Genomic DNA, 17,432 nt, shown 5'->3' with positions numbered 1-17,432 from the left:
CTGCTATAAATACAGTACTGCATGGCCTGGCTGTCTTCTGTACATAAGTCTTGCTTGACAGACTCAAGTGATGGGGAATTGAATTTGACCCACAGCAATGAAAGGGCTGAATCTTAGCCACTAGACCACCAGGGAACTATACCTACACACATATAACAAGGACTAAATTTTCCTTCTAAGAACTAGAGGGAATTGGTAATTGGAAATGGCAATGACTTTGTGGGAGATCTAAATAGGTGTGCATTCTCTGTTTGTTTGTGAGTGCCAGTGAGTAGTGAGGAAGTTGAAATTAAAAACACCTGACAGTCTTCTTTAAGGATCCTGGAAAGGGATAAAGTGCTTGGCAAGTTTCTTGGAAAGGAAGAGGAAATAAATGCAGCTTTGCTCGAGCTTAATTGTTTTGCACCCCTTGGAGAGATAAGTGTTGGAAAGCAGTCTTTAAGTCCTCTCCTCTCTACCTTAAATACGGAATTTCTGTAGAGACTGAACTTATTCCTGGATCAAGACATGCAGTAGATGTCAGACATGACCAGAGTCCTTGGACAGAAAGTTGACCAATGGATTTAAAACCCAATTGGATCATCTGCCACTGTATGTGTATAAGCTCATGTTCTGGGACAGACAGTGGTGGAATCCATGGTGGATGGGGACAAAAGGTGGCATGTTCCTCAAGAGTATTACCATAGCACTGAGGGGAAAAAAGTTAGACTCTGGCTAGGGAAAACCGCTTAGACACTGCAAAAATGGCAGGTATCAGAAGCGACACAGTAAGAGCACCAAATACGGTAAATGTGACAATAACTCACATTTACTGATTCCTTACTAAGTGTCAGGCGTTGTGCAAAGCACTTTACAAGCATTACCTCATTTAGGAAATTGAGTGACGTTAACAGAGAGCATTCAAAGCTTGCCAGTGGAGATTCATAGATAAATTAAGTCATGGGGTGCTTTAGAAAGACTTCCTAATGTTTGAGAACTCGAGCAGGTGTTTGGGAGTGTTATCAGCTGTAGAGTTATGCAGACAAAATTGCTAAATCATCGGTGAGCCAGAAAGGGGGACAAAACGAAAGCTTTCTTATTAAAATTGGAGACCCTATGACGGTAATAAAGAAGATATAGATCATGCTCTCTGTGATTGAGTAATTATTGGAGCTGCCTTGAAAAGACTGCATCAGTCAAAACTCCAGCTGCCAGTCTAAGAACAAGCTCCTAATTCCCTCCAGCTGCCAAGAGTAAGGACAGGAATCCAGGGATCACCCAAATCAACTGGGACAGATACTGAACTGCCAGGAAAGCAAAGTCTTGACCTCAGATCTAAGGCTTCTGAGAAGACCTATAGGTGGCCCTTTGCCAGTCACAAGGCTCAGTCTTCAAAGTAAAAATGCAAGAAACGGTGCTCAGAAATCTACGAAACTTATTTGCTCTTTAATGGGCTGTCTCTGTAGGGAGCAAGGCTACACCGCAGACTGTGATCAGGAAGAAAACCCATTTTTAGAATTCCCAAGGTAAAAGCATCACAGAAAGTCAGACACGGCAAAGCAGCTAAAACAAGAACTGGCCCTACCCCTCACCAGAGCAGTCATTAGACATGCAGAGATTTAAAGATATCAGAGTACAAGCAGAAAAAACAAGGATGGATTTGGTGTCAAGTGGTGTGGGACAGTGGACCACAAGTAATTATTACCTTTCAATCACTCCATGACCTATGCCTGACCCACTTCCTTTTACAAGAATTAGGTGGGTTATGGTTTTAACACAAAGGTTTGACCTGTACCTACTTTGAAACTGTGAGGGCAAGGGCTGACTTTTTTGGAAGGAGAGGAAGAGGTGGGTGTGGATGGCAGGGACTCTGTGCCTGAAAGAGAAGGCGGGACAAGGAACAGCTGCATAGATGCCAACCTGGTCTGGTTTATTCAGAGGGCTTGCTCTACACTGGGCAGCAGATTGGAATGGAGATCGGGAAGTTCTCTCTCAATGTCTGCAGACTGAAGCCCACCTAGATATTTTCAGGGGGTGCCAAAGGCTTCTGCTCTTGAGGATGATCCAACTGGACCTCCAAGAAGAAACTTAGACATCTTAGAGAGGTTTCCTGCTGGGTGAAAAGAGAGATGGAGGAGAATAGTATTCTCTAAGACCAAAATTTTCCTTTCTATAGATGAGATTGAGTAGTCTTCAAAAGACACATGACCTTTTTCTCTTTAGAGAAACATTGCAGAGTTTGCATTGCTTGGGATTAGTGAGATCACCATGAAGAATTCTTAATAAATGTCAAAGTCTTAAAATCCTATGGCTTTATCTTCTGCCTCATGGCAGAAGAGGGAAGATGGTTTTTTTTTTTTAATAAGTACAGATTGTAGAACTCTGAATAGATTAATTAAACTAGAATACTTGCCCTAGTCTGCCAAATGGAACATCAGTGATTTTCAGTGTCTATTTGAAGAGAAGCTTGTCAAAACCCTATGACTAAAGGGAGTTAAAAGAGACCATGACGTAATCAGTGTATAATTTCAATTGGAGAAATTCAGAAGTAGAATGACTTCTATCGAGACCTGGATATTATTAACAAGTATGCTTTGAAAATGGACTATAATTCTGTAAAGCAAGAAAAAAGTAACAAATGTTGATGGAGTGATTCTAAGCCATTATCCCCCAAACTTTAACTGTTCCCACGCTACCACTCTGAATATTTTTTTCCGTTTCTTTGTGCTTACTTCATTTAATGTTTTTCTTTCAACCATTATACACTTTAAAGTTACATATACTCTTTTGAGGGCTTCCCTGGTGGCTCAGCAGTAAAGAATCCGCCTACAATGCAGGAGATGTGGGTTCAATCCCTGGGTTGGGAAGATCCCCTGGAGAAATGCATGGCAACCCACTCAGTATTCTTGCCTGGAGAATTTCATGGACAGTGGAGCCTGGTGGGCTATATAGTCCATGGGGTCGCAAAGAGTCTACTGAAGCGACTAAACGTGCACATATACTCTTTTAAAGAGGAGACTTTATATCATGACTGTTAAAAAAAAAAAAAACTTGCCATAAATTGGAGGTAACAAGAAGAAAAAGTACATATTTATGTAATAAAAACCAAAACAATCCTTAAAAACAAACCTCTAGCTAGGTACTATCACATGCCATAGGCTTTCAGCCTGAGGCCTGCTCTCTCTTAAAATGGGAGATTAGGAAATGATAGATGAACAGAGACCAAATGGAAACTTTTCCCTTGAAGTAATCAGCAAGACTGAGAGAGAATTGGAAAGGGAACAACTTGTTCACTGTGTGATTCAGGGTCACTGAATGTCAGTGTCTGGGTATGACTGAACATTGTCTCCAGGGCCGCGTAAGCCCACATATAGTTTGTATGCTGTGTGCTTTGGGAAACACAGTTCTTGACCCTCCCAAGATGACCTAAACCACATCCACCTTGAATGGAGTAGAAATTAGATAGGGAATCAGAGAAAGAAGGTATAAAAAATGTTTAGGAAGCAGATTCGGAAAATTATGAAGCAGAAGCAAAAAATGAAAAACCATAAGGCAAAGTATAAAAAAGCTGGGAGGATAAACTCATTTGAATGCAAGCAAAGACGACTAACAAAAGGAAGATGGAAAACTCTTTAAAGACTGAAAGCAGCTACCAAGTGACATCACATCTAACCAACATCCAACCAAGATGAGTAAGAGAAGAAATTATCCAAATAAGCATGGGGACTGACTCTGTAGGCCACATCAACTGTCATCTGTTGCCCTCCTTTCTATTTTTTTTCTAGATTAATTAGCTATTATTATTCTATTTTTATTTTTTTTGGTGTATAGCAGCTTTTTGGGGGCTTCCCTGGTGGCTCAGAGGTTAAAACGTCTGCCTGGAATGCGGGAGACCTGAGTTCAATCCCTGGGTGGGGAAGATCCCTGGAGAAGGAAATGGCAACCTACTCCAGTACTCTTGCCTGGAGAATCCCATGGAGGGAGGAGCCTGGTAGGCTACAGTCCACAGGGTTGCAAAGAATCGGACATGACTGAGGGACTTCACTTCACATAGCAGCTTTACAATGTTGTGTTAGTTTCTGCTGTACAACAAAGTGAATCAGCTCTGTGTATACAGTCCCTCCCTCTTGAACCTCCCTGCCACACCCTCTTCTCACCTATCTAAGTCACCACAGAGCTCCAGGCTGAGCTCCCTATGCTATCCAGCAGGTTCCCACCAGCGAGCTCTTTTACACATGGTATTGTATAATGCCAATGCTACTATCCCAGTTCTTGCTACCCTCCCTTTCCGCCCTGTGTCCACAAGTCCATTCTCTCCACCTGTGTCTTTATTCCTGCCCTGCAAATAGGTTCATCTCTATCATTTTCTAGATTCCATATATATATATATATATATATGTATGTTAATATATGAAGTTTGTTTTTATCTTTCTGACTTATTTCACTTGCTCTCTTTTCTTGAAAGGGAATGGAGGTGATATTGGCAAGATGGCCCACATACCACTCTGACAGTCCACTGGTATTTTTCTCCTCTGACTGTGCCACATGGCTTGTAGGATGTTAGTTCCCTGACCAGGGACTGAACCTGGGCCTCAGGGATGAAAGCACTGAGTCCTAGCCACTGGACCTCAGAGAATTCCCTGCCCACTCTTCCATCATCTCAAGTAACAGCACTGACTGTTAAGTCAGGTATTTCAGCTACTTCAAAACAAACACATGCTTCATCCATCTCCCCGTTCTCCCCACTCCCATCGGTGGGAAAAATGGGAATTTGTCTAGCTGAGTCTTACTTCTCAGTTTAACCATTTTGCATATGGAATGTGAATTGCCCATCAGTTAATTTGTTTTTCTAGAAGGTAATAAAATGTAATTTATAACTGGTAGGCTCAATGGCCAGAGAGAGTGATAAAATTCCAAACCCAAAACATTGATATTCAGTACCTTTAGCTATTCTGCTATATAATCGAGTTTACAGCAAAGCAAAGATGGGTCAGTTGGGGCTCCTATAGTTGTCATTTATGCCTCAGAAAATAATTTCTAATGATTGAGACAGGGTAAATAAATAAAAGACCGATAAAGCTCAAGGTAAAAGATATGTTTATATCACATCAGAAGCTGCACGTATGCTAACTAACATAAAACTGTGTTTTGTTGCCTTAAAAATTCCACCATCTGGGTTATAACAGTGACTCAACATAATAACCATAAATATGTAATAATATACTTAATATATACATAAGAAGATGTAAATATGTATATAGTTTTAGAGCTTCAAAAAGTGTTTCTCAAGTACTATTCCAAATGTGATTTTCTGAATTTTCAAAGTTCCTTTTAAAGTTGGTTTGATCTCACACTGACAGAATGAAGCAGAATGATAAGACTTCCTAGATTTTAATGTAAATTTTTAAAAAGTAATCAATTACACTTATATAGCACACTGCAGTCTATGGAATGTTTTCACCACTGATCTTCACTGTGACCCTGTGAGACAGGTAGACTGTACAGGGAAGGTAACTGGTCCAACAAGGTTTAGTGACTTACTCAAGCCCACAGAGCCAGTAAATAAAACTGCGTTCAAAATGAGCATGGACTGAAGCTGGTGCATTCTCTGGGGAGGAAAGTCTGTCTGTCTCCTCAGAGACCTCACAGGTGTCCTGACTCCATTGAGTCAGCAAGTTGTAAGATCTGTCCCTACCTGGTCAATGTCCCAGAATTGTGTTCTCAAAGTCAACTGAAGTGCCTGGACCAAACCCATGAGGGACCAAAGTCTACACCAAAGGGTTGGTTAGTATTGTGAGGAATGTTACTACCAAGTGAACCAAATAGAATGCAGTTGCTGGCAGACTACCATATCCTCTCCCTGTGGCAGCATCACGAGGGCTGACAAACTGCAGCCATGGGGTTCGATGATGGGCATGAAGGGAGGGGAGGATGTTGAGAAAGGGGCAAGGAGAAACATATACCCACATGTCCTGGCACAGTGTGCCTAGCATTATTTCTAACTCCATCATTACCAGTATTTATTATCATCAACTGTTCCATCCCAGAAAGGGGAAAGTTTAGACACAGGTTAATTAACTTGCCCAAAGTCACACAACTATTATGAGAGACAGGTTCAAACCCAGGTCTATTTGCCTTCAAGACTCTCAGACCTTCTAGAAGGCAATGTGGTAGTGATGATAAGGATGGTGGTGATGGTGTAGGAGGCAGAAGAAGAAGGAGGGGAGGTAAAGGAAGAATGAGAAGGGAGGTGAGGGGAAGGAAAATGGGGAGAAGGGGGAAAGGGAGGAGGGAGAGAGAAAGGGGATCAAGAAAGAAAGGAAAGTGGATAAAGAAGAGACAGAAGGGAAAGAGAAGGCCATGATACAGCCTCTAATGGATGTAAATATCAACATTTCCAGTGGCATCTCACAGTAACCCAAGTGTGAGCAATTGGTTGGACAGGATGGAGAGAGTATACCTCTGTTTGGGTTAGGGAGCCTGGCTGTTCTGGGGGCTGAGATGGGTGAGAGGATTAGGGGAGAGAGCCAGGTAAGCATTGCAGGAGGTGGTGCCAGTGTGAAGACTTTCCTCCCATTTGGAGAGAAGACTGGACTAATCAGCCATTTAGGGATGTGCAGAACAACCAGTGACAAGAAGCAAATTGTAGACCATCTCCCTTAGAAGTAACTGCACTAAAAAAAAAAAAAAAAAAAAAAAGAAGTAACTGCACTATATCACTATACTACTAATACGAGATTCTTGTCTCATTATTTTCTAACTTAAATACATCATTACTTCAACTCTCTAAGCTTCAGTTTCCCCATCTGTAAAATGGAACTAAAGCTATTTGCCCAGTTGTACTTATTGTACGTAGCATTTCAGAAGCCCTCAGTGGGGCCAGCACTACACTCAGCGCTCTCTCTACAGGCATCACTGTTCTAAATACTTAGAACAATCTAGTGATTCATTAAATAAATTATGACTTCCTTGTTCTATAAATGATTAATATGAGGCTTAGTGAGGCTAAGGATCTTGACGAAGGTAGGATTACGGTATCTTTGTTAGGAAAATCTCAAAGATTTAGCCTGAAAGATTTTTTGACTTTTAAGAGTAACTTAAAAAAATTTTAGGACTCCCCTGGTGATCTAGTGGTTAATACTCCACACTTCCACTGCAGAGGGCGCAGGTTCAATTCTTGGTCAAGGAAGCTCTGCATACCTCCAAAAACTTAAAAAAAAAAAAAATCTAGTTCATGGGACCACTGGAACCTCATGAGGAATAAGACATTTGTTCGATCTCAATTCTGGTACTGCCTCTCCAGATGGTATTGTCCTACTGAAGCCAGAAGCACCTGCTCTGAACTGCAGCAGAAAAAAGTCAGGAAACAGCTTTTCCTAGAGCAGGTTGGAGCCTACAGGCTTGCAAGGAGTAGGTCTCTCTATGGGTAAAACCCCCACATTAAGGGCCAGGTTGATTCCCTTTGACTCTCAACTCTTTGACTTGCAGCATCCTTGAATTTTTTTAGTAGAACTCTTCATACAAAGGGCTTTCACAGGTAGCTCAGTGATAAAGAATCTGCCTGGTGATGCAGGAGATGCTGGAAATGTGGGCTCAATCCCTGGGTCGGGAAGATCCCCTGGAGGACGAAACAGCAATCCACTCCAGTATTCTTGCCTGGGAAATTCCGCAGACAGGGGAGCCTGGTGGGCTAATGGCCCAGAGGGTCACAAAGAGTCACACACGACTGGACAACTGAGCACAAGTACTCTTCATAGAAAGCTGAAGACATTTACACGATACCCTCCTATGTAGCACTCTCTAGGACTGCCCGTTGGTAGTGAAACAGACAAGAAGTGGTTCAGAATTTGGATTTAAGGTTTTTAAAAAAAACTTCTTGACATTCCTTTTTAAAGAATGACATCAATGCCCTATTACCAACATAAAATTTGATGAGCAGTAGTAGGGAACTCTGATCCCTTCTCCTTTTGTAATTTTACAGCTTCCACATTGTTTTCTAGAAGTTTAAATATATCATCACTTCAAGACTCTGTAGATTTTAATTATCAAAGCAGCTACATCTATTTTTTGCCAAAAGCAGAGTGACCTTATTTTCTAATGGAAACAAAGTCCATAGCTTGGTCCCAGCAGCAGGCAGTTAATAGGTCATTCCATAAAGATTTATACATACTTTGTGGACAGAGAAGAATTTCAAATAGGTAAGTCAAACTTCTGGACTCACTTATATTTAATCACTTTAGGCAAGTTAGATTTACTTCAATTAAAGGCTTACAGCTTCGCTAAATGAGGTTTGTTTTTATAAAGACTCCCCAAAACACTTGCCATTAAACAATTTAGAGGATAGGAAATTCAGCAACTAATTTTAATATACCTACAGGGGAAAAAAAACAAGTCACATTTGTTGTTGTTGTTGTCTTAGTATGGAGATAGCCTCACTGTGGGTTAGAGAAATGGGTAGTGTTTCATAATTGGATTTATACACCTGCCATAACAGTTAGAACTGGGCATGGAACAACAGACTGGTTCCAAAATGGGAAAGGAGTACATTAAGGCTGTGTATTTATTGTCACCCTGTTTATTTAACTTATATGCAGAGTACATCATGAGAAATGCCAGGCTGGATGAAGCACAACCTGGAATCAAGATTGCCAGGAGAAATATCAATAACCTCAGATATGCAGATGACACCATACTTATGGCAGAAAGTGAAGAAGAACTAAAGAGCCTCTTGATGAAAGTGAAAGAGGAGAGGGAAAAAGTTGGCTTAAAGCTCAACATTCAGAAAACTAAGATCATGGGCATCTGGCCGTCACTTCATGGCAAATAGATGGGGAAACAATGGAAACAGTGACAGACTTTATTTTCTTGGGCTCCAAAATCACTGCAGATGGTGACTGAAGCCATGAAATTAAAAGTCGCTTGCTCCTTGGAAGAAAAGCTATGACCAACCTAGACAGCATATTAAAAAGCAGAGACATTATTTAGCCAACAAAAGTCTGTCTAGTCAAAGCTGTGGTTTTTCCAGTGATCATGTATAGATGTGAGAGTTGGACTTTAAAGAAAGCTGAGTGCCAAAGAATTGATGCTTTTGAACTGTGGTGTTGGAGAAGACTCTTGAGAGTCCCTTGGACTGCAAGGAGATCCAACCAGTCAATCCTAAAGGAGATCAGTTCTGAATATTCATTGGAAGGGCTGATGCTGAAGCTGAAACTCCAATACTTGGGCCACCTGATGCGAAGAACTGACTCACTGGAAAAGACCCTGATGCTGGGAAAGATTGAAGGCAGGAGGAGAAGGGGACAACAGAGGATGAGATGGTTGGATGGCATCACTGATTAGATGAGCATGAGTTTGAGTAAGCTCTGGGACTTGGTGCTGGACAGGGAAACCCTGTGTGCTGCAGTCCATGGGGTCACAAAGGATCAAACACAACCAAGAGACTGAACTGAACTGAACTGAACTGAACTGACCTGCCATAAGAAAATTTACACACCTGGGGCAGTAGGTGGTAAAGAATCTGCCTGCAATGCAGGAGATATAAAAGATGCAGTTTCGATCCCTGGGTTGGGAAGGTCCCCTCGAGGAGGGCATGGCAACTCACTCCAGTATTCTTGCCTAGAGAATCCCATGGACAGAGGAGCCTGGTGGGCCACAATCCATAGTGTCTCAAAGAGTCAGGCACGACTGGTGACTAAGCTGGCACACACACATGTAAGAAAATACTCCTCTAAAGTGAAAGCAAAAACTTGAACAGAAATATTGGAGGGAGGTGGGTATGTGTGTAAGAGAGGGTGAGGGCACTCTTTCATTACCTTTTGGATTCAGCAATGTCAACCTATTTGCTCACTTTAATGCTGTGCTACTGCTACTGCTGCTAGGTCACTTCAGTCGTGTCTGACTCTGTGCGACCCCATAGATGGCAGCCCACCAGGCTCCCCCGTCCCTGGGATTCTCCAGGCAAGAACACTGGAGTGGGTTGCCATTTCCTTCTCCAATGCATGAAAGTAAAAAGTGAAAGTGAATTCGCTCAGTCGTGCCCGACTCAGCGACCCCATGGACTGCAGCCTTCCAGGCTCCTCCGTCCATGGGATTTTCCAGGCAAGAGCACTGGAGTGGGGTGCCATTAATGCTGTGAAATTCTGGAAAAAAAATTAAAAATTTGTGTTTCAAACCCTTAATCTCTGCATCCCTATTCCCACACCTGCTATCCTCTTTTCTCAAAAAAAAAAAAAAAAAGAGAAAGAAAGAAAGAAAAAAGAAAAGCTACTGCCAGTGCCTTTGCTGTGATCCTTTCTTGTGTGGGTGTTCTCTCTGGAATAGCAGTTAAATCAAGAAAGGTCTTGGCCACAGCTCACTGCATTGGTGACTACCTTGAGGCCAGCCAGGGACAGTCTCAGACTCTGGCCAACTGCCACAGATGCAATTGCTTTGAGAAGCAGGTCTCATCACCACTAACCTCATGCAGGAAAATGAAAATGGGAAACAGTGATATTTTATTCAGTTTTCTCCTGCTCATTCTAGGAAACAGAACCAAGGCAATGTAGGATAGGAATGAAAAGCTGTTTTTCTTAGCAAAGAAATAATCCACATGCAGAATCAGTACAAAAATGTGGCTTAGAACATTTTCTCAAAAATATTAAATGATCATTCTTCATCTTCCTATCAGTGAGGATGGGGGTGGGGTGAGGTGAGGGTTGAGCGTGGGTCATAAGTGGTTGACACTTAGAGAATAAGCCACATTAATCTTGTTTTTGAAAATAGCAAGTCAAATGCATATAAGCTTTATAAATTATAATGTTATTATAGACAAAAGTATCCTATAAGCTTGATTTGGGTGAGACATGAGGAAATGTGGTTGTTATGATATTTTGAGATCTCTTAATTAAGACTATTAGAACTTTTTGCAAAATAGAACATTCTTCATGTGCAATATGAAGCTCAGAGCAACTTGCCTCTGCTGGAGGGAGCTCAGGAGTCACTGGGCCTCTAAGTGAGAAAGACACCAAGTGCAAATGTAATGGAAGTGGCAGCTTGCTACCAACTGCAGTCCACACTCTTGTAGTGCTGACTCAGTGAATGCATGTCCCTAACAACCTGCCTTATTCCTGACTCTCTTTCTCCCCCAGAGCTCATGCTGTTGGTTAATAGACTCTTTCATCTGCCTGAGTGGCTGTGTCCCCTCAGTAGGGGAGCATGCTGAAGACTGCTTGCCTAAATAAATAAGCAGAGAGAGGAGTTATCCCCGTGGAATCCTGCCATTAAATCACAGCATTCTCTTCACCATGGGAAGGGCAAGGGCCAGCCTCCCTACAATTCAGATGTGTCATGAACCTGCAGTAAATATCAGACAGATTCGTCAGGCTAAGAGAGAGATTACTAAGCTCAGGGACCAGAAGAGCTCAGCCTCAGGAAGACAGACACCAGAATGAGATGGGAAATCAAAATGGGGACCAGACCTGCCTGGCCAGTTGGGGATAAGGCTAATTTCTGATAGGGCAGTTCAGTGCAGTAGGTACGAGTCTAGGCTGTGTGTGTGTGTGGAGGTGGGCTGGGGATAGTGGGGTGGGGACAGGCTGGTTCCTATCAACCAAACAATCCTGGGCATATTTCTAAACCTCTACACTTTCAACAGAGGCCCTGAGTATCCTTATCTCTAACATGGAAATAACTGTGTTCTGACAGTTATAAGAGAGAACATATCAAAATGGTCTGTAGTAAGCACTCATTAAATGCTAGATATTATTATCAAAGGCAAGATGGATTTGCAATATTTGTTAGTCAAACCATTATACCATACACCTTAAACTTATGCAGTGATGAGTGTCAATTATGACTCAATAAAAATGGGGGAAAACTGAATAAGTAAATAATGATGCATTATTTAAAAAAAAAAAAAGCAAAACAGACGCAGATTTTTCAAATGACATCTGATGTGTGATTGATGATTCTTTTGTCCCTGACCCCAGGTTCTCGAATAGGAAAGAGAGACAAATTCAACTGAGCTTTAAATTATGTCTCATACTTGAGTTCAGCAAATGTTGATTTTGCGTTGGATTAATTTCTGTGCAGAGGAGCTGGTATGAAAGTAGGCTGAGTTTTCAGTTGGCCATTTTCCCTTTATGCTCTACCTGGTATCTACAAGTTGTTTAATGAATATTAATTAATCAGAATTCATTAACTGTCTACCTGAGAGAATTGCAGAGCAGTAACCTCTGATGTGGAAAATCCCATGGACGGAGGAGCCTGGTAGGCTGCAGTCCATGGGGTCGCTAAGAGTTGGACATGACTGAGCGACTTCACTTTCACTTTTCACTTTCATGCACTGGAAAAGGAAATGGCAACCCACTCCAGTGTTTTTGCCTGGAGAGTCCCAGTGATGGCTGAGCCTGGTGGGCTGCCATCTATGGGGTCCCACAGAGTTGGACATGACTGAAGCGATTTAGCAGCAGCAGCAGCAACCTCTGACTTTTCATCCTGTCTCCCCTGTTTTCTGGGGTTTTAATGGTGATGATTACGGTTGTAACATCTGTAACCTACCAGGCTCCTCCGTCCATGGGATTTTCCAGGCAAGAATACTGGAGTGGGTTGCCATTTCCTTCTCCAGGGGATCTTCCCAACCCAGGGATTGAATCCGGGTCTCCCGCCTTGCAGGCAAACGCTTTAACCTCTGAGCCACCAGGGAAGCCTATTAAATAAGGAAAGAGACAAAATTAGGAAAATAAAAAGCTTGGGTGCACTTGGCTGTGCTGCTTTTCTAAATGTGTATTAACTATTAATATTAACTTTGGTCTGAGCATTGTGCCAGCTGCTTTTCTTATGCTCTATCCTTTAGTCATTGCAAGAACCTACAAGGAAGTAATCTTAGCTTGACTTTCCTGGGGATCAGAGAAGTCAAGTAGCCTGCTCCAAGTTTCACAGTAGCAAGCGGCAGAGTTCTAAACCATCAGTACTGGAGTGGGTTGCCCTCCTCCTGGGGCTCTTCCCAACCCAGGGATCAAACCCAGGTCTCCCACATTGCAGGTGGATTCTTTACTGTCTGAGCCACCAGGGAAACCCAAACCATCAATAGCTAGATCCCTCCTCAAATGTTCCCTCCTCAAATGTTTTGGAGTGTTTGCTATATAAACTCTGGAAGATAAACCATGGGTTCATTTTCTGGCAATATGTAGAATCAAACCATTTACAGGCAATCTTGTAAATAAATTTCCACCACCCACCCCACCCTGAATGCTTTGACTCATACACCCTACACCTTCATCAAACAATAGGGCATTTGTCAAGCTTGTACTTTCAGAGCAGCAGTAACCACCAAAAACTTGGCTCCTCAGAAGTGAAGGGTGTCTGCAAGAGGGTATCTTTTTCACCCAACCTGGGATCCTGGCTCCTCCTCAGGAGCTCCAGAAATCCTCCGTCTAAGGTGGATGGCAGGGTTGCAGGAAAGAGCCAATTCTGACTTCTTGTTGGATCTGTTTCTTTGACTTTAACCTTTGCTTTTCATTCCTTTTCTTATTATAATCATACATAATGCCTTGCCTCAGGGAACTCTGTCCTTCTGGCTGACTGTTAAACTAAAAGTGCTTTTGCTCAGCTCACAGGGAGATAATCTGACGCTGCCCACCTGTGAATGGCTGTAAGAAAGAAGAGATTAACACATCCCCTCCCTGAGGCTGGCCATTCTAGGAGATATTTGCAAGATAATGGCCTTTTTACTTTACTTCCTCCTTTCTGTTCTATAAAAGAACCCAGCATACAGACCCCAATAAGAGGGCTATTTTGAGACATTAGTCTGCCATCTTCTCAGTCAGCCTGCTTTCCAAATAAAGTTGTATTCCTTGCCTTAATATCTCATCTCTGATTGTATTGGCCTGTCGTAGCAGACCAAGCTTGGACTTTGTAGCATGGGTGCTACAAAGACTTTTGTTCCAGAGAAGTGTTTTAGGGTTCATTACATGACCATGTCCTGCCCTCAAGTAATTCTCATTTAGTGGCTCAGGGAAGGAGGGCCTTGCAGATTAAAATCACCTCTATCAGTAATTATGACCTACAGCTAGAATTGAGAACCCATGGAATTGGTTAATAAGATGGGAGTCATTAATCTCTCTGGTTAAAAGAAAAAGGTGAAGAATGCTTGACACCAGTAATGGTGAGGATAATGATAATAGTAATAAAATTAGTCGAATGAATGAATGCTTCAGTGAAATCTTGGGATTTAAATGCTCCCAGACTATTTGGTTATTTCATTAGAAATAAACATAGTTCCCCACCTTTGCTGTGCCATAGTCTTGCCAAGAAAAGACTTGGCATCTCCCATCTCATTTTCGGAGAGTTACAACTTGGGACTTCTGTGTCTCTTACCTATAATTGACTTGCAGCTCTATGCCCTTTGGTCCATCTTCCCTACAGGTTTTATTTAGATTGCTCTCTGGTGTTCTTTTTTCTATATTTGTGCAGTACTCAGTTTGATTGCTTGAGGTTAATGGTTACTCCCAGCTCTGCTTTTATCTCTATGAGGAATTTCCACTTCTCTTGTTACATCAACCTAAACGAACCTGATACCCAGGAGATGCTGTGACTATCATTTTCCCCTTGGCCTATAGGAATCCCTGGTAGAGAAGTTAAGGCAGGAAAGAATTTCAGGTTAGATGCATAGAACAATTTTGTATATAAAAGCAAGACAGCCATTTGAGGGGTCTTCATTTTTCTCCAATTCATAAAAATCAGATAATCAGTGTCTTATGGGGACACTGTACATATTTTCCTGAAAAATAAAAGAAAGTACTAAAGACTTTTTCAGGTTCTTTGCCATTACATTAATATAATGATTAATATTGCTATTGTGAGAATGACACAATTAGTTTTTGTCCTGTCAGGTTCTGATCCTATCTTCAAATCTTGATGTAGTTGTAGAGGTAGTAGTAATTGTTGTGGTCTGGGCACGGGTGGAAAAGAATTTCCAGACATGAGACAGAAGGAGAGGAAAATTAAGTTTATTAGAATGGGAGATGCCATTCAAACAGCAGGCTAGCTCAAGGGAGAACTGAGCTTGAACAAGGTCCTTAGTCTACTTTTATACCCAGGGTACAAGGAGTGGGATAGGGGTCTTGCGGGTCATTTGCTGACTGGATGAGGCACGTATACTGGGTGAGGAAAGAGTAAGGCAAACACCTTCTCCCTATGTGGTAAGAGGGGAGACAGGTTATACTGCTTTTTAGCCATTGGGTCACCACATTCCTCCCTCTCTTTATTTTAAGGGCCAATTCTTTTGCCCCTCTTGATTCCCTGCTCATGTTTAAGAAACTAATTATTTCCCTTCTCAGGCATTTGAGAATCCAGTCTCAGGGGAAAGGGGGAAATGACCACTCTGGCTTCATCAGGCTGTACAGGGGCATCGTGGGGCTCTGGATTCCCTTTGCCTGCTGTCTCAGGGTGCATTTAAGTAGGGAGATGAGAATCCATGGAATGATAAGGTGACTTGTTTCAGCATCCTCTAAGTGTTGGACAGGGAATATCCTTGTTGTACTACCACTTGGAGATTTGTTGTATTCTAGAAGAAACAAACTTAACAAGAAAGTTAAATGTTCATTTCACATCAGTTGCTCAGTCATGTCTGACTCTTTGCAACCCCATGGACTGCAGCATGCCAGGCTTCCCTGTCCATCACCAACTCCTAGAGTTTACTCAAGCTCATGCCCATCGAGTTGGTGATGCCATCCAACCACCTCATCCTCTGTTGTCCCATTCTCCTCCCCGCTTCAATCTTTCCCAGCATCAGGGTCTTTTCAAATGAGTCAGCCCTTTGCATCAGGTGGCCAAAGTATTGGAGTTTCAGCTTCAGCATCAGCCCTTCCAATGAACACCTAGGACTGATCTCCTTTAGGATGGACTGACTGGATTTCCTTGCAGACCAAGGAACTCTCAAGAGTCTTCTCCAACACCACAATTCAAAAGCATCAATTCTTCGTGCTCAGCTTTCTTTATAGTCCAATTTTAACATCCATACATGAATACTGGAAAAACCATAGCCTCGACTAGAGGCAAAGTAATGCCAACAAAGTACTTTGTTGGCAAAGTAATGGCTCTGCTTTCTAATATGCTGTCTAGGGTTGTAACTTTCCTCCCAAGGAGTAAGCGTCTTTTAATTTTATGGCTGCAATCACCATCTGCAGTGATTTTGGAGCCCCCAAAAATAAAGTCTGACACTGTCTCTACTGTTTCACCATCTTTGCTATGAAGTGAAGGGACTGGATGCCATGATCTTAGTTTTCTGAATGTTGAGCTATAAGCCAACTTTTTCACACTCCTCTTTCACTTTCATCAAGAGGCTCTTTGGTCCTTCTTCACTTTCTGCCATAAGGATGGTGTCATCTGCATATCTGAGGTTATGGATATTTCTCCCAGCAATCTTGATTCCAGCTTGTGTTTCTTCCAGCCCAGCATTTCTCATGATGTACTCTGCATATATGTTAAATAAGCACGGTAACAATATACAGACTTGATATACTCCTTTTCCTATTTGGAACCAGTCTGTTGTTCCATGTCCAGTTCTAGCTATTGCTTCCTGACCTGCATACAGATTTCTCAGGAGGCAGGTCAGGTGGTCTGATATTCCCATCTCTCTCAGAATTTTCCACAGTTTATTGTGATCCACACAGTCAAAGGCTTTGGCATAGTCAATAAAGCAGAAGTAGATATTTTTCTGGAACTCTCTTGCTTTCTCAATGATCCAGCAGATCTTGGCAATTGATCTCTGGTTCCTCTGCCTTTTCTAAAACCAGCTTGGACATCTGGAAGTTCACAGTTCCATATTGTTGATGCCTGGCTTGGAGAATTTTGAGCATTGCTTTGCGAGCATGTGAGATGAGTGCAATTGTGTAGTAGTTTGAGCATTCTTTGTCATTATCTTTCTTTGGGATTGGAATGAAAACTGCCTTTTTCCAGTCCCATGGTCACTGCTGAGTTTTCCAAATTTGCTGGCATATTGAGTGCAGCTCTTTTACAGCATCATCTTTTAGGATTTGAAATAGCTCAATTGGAATTCCATCACCTCCACTAGCTTTGTTCATAGTGATGCTTTCTAAGGCCCACTTGACTTCACATTTTACGATGTCTTGCTCTAGGTGAGTGATCACACCATCATGTTTATCTGGGTCATGAAAATCTTTCTTTTCTGGACAGTTCTTCTGTGTATTCTTGCCACCTCTTCTTAATGTTTTCTGCTTCTGTTAGGGCTACACCATTTCTGTCCTTTATTGAGCCCATCTCTGCATGAAATCTTCCATTGCTATCTCTAATTTTCTCGAAGAGATCTCTAGTCTTTCCCATTCTATTGTTTTCCTCTATTTCTTTGCACTGATCACTGAGGAAGGCGTTCTTATCTCTCCTTGCTGTTCTTTGGAACTTTGCATTCAAATGTGTATATCTTTCCTTTTCTCCTTTGCTTTTCACTTCTCTTC

Source organism: Oryx dammah, unplaced genomic scaffold, assembly GCF_014754425.2.
Source record: "Oryx dammah isolate SB20612 unplaced genomic scaffold, SCBI_Odam_1.1 HiC_scaffold_28, whole genome shotgun sequence".
Classification (NCBI taxonomy): domain Eukaryota; kingdom Metazoa; phylum Chordata; class Mammalia; order Artiodactyla; family Bovidae; genus Oryx; species Oryx dammah.
Note: the sequence above shows the minus strand (reverse complement) of the source record.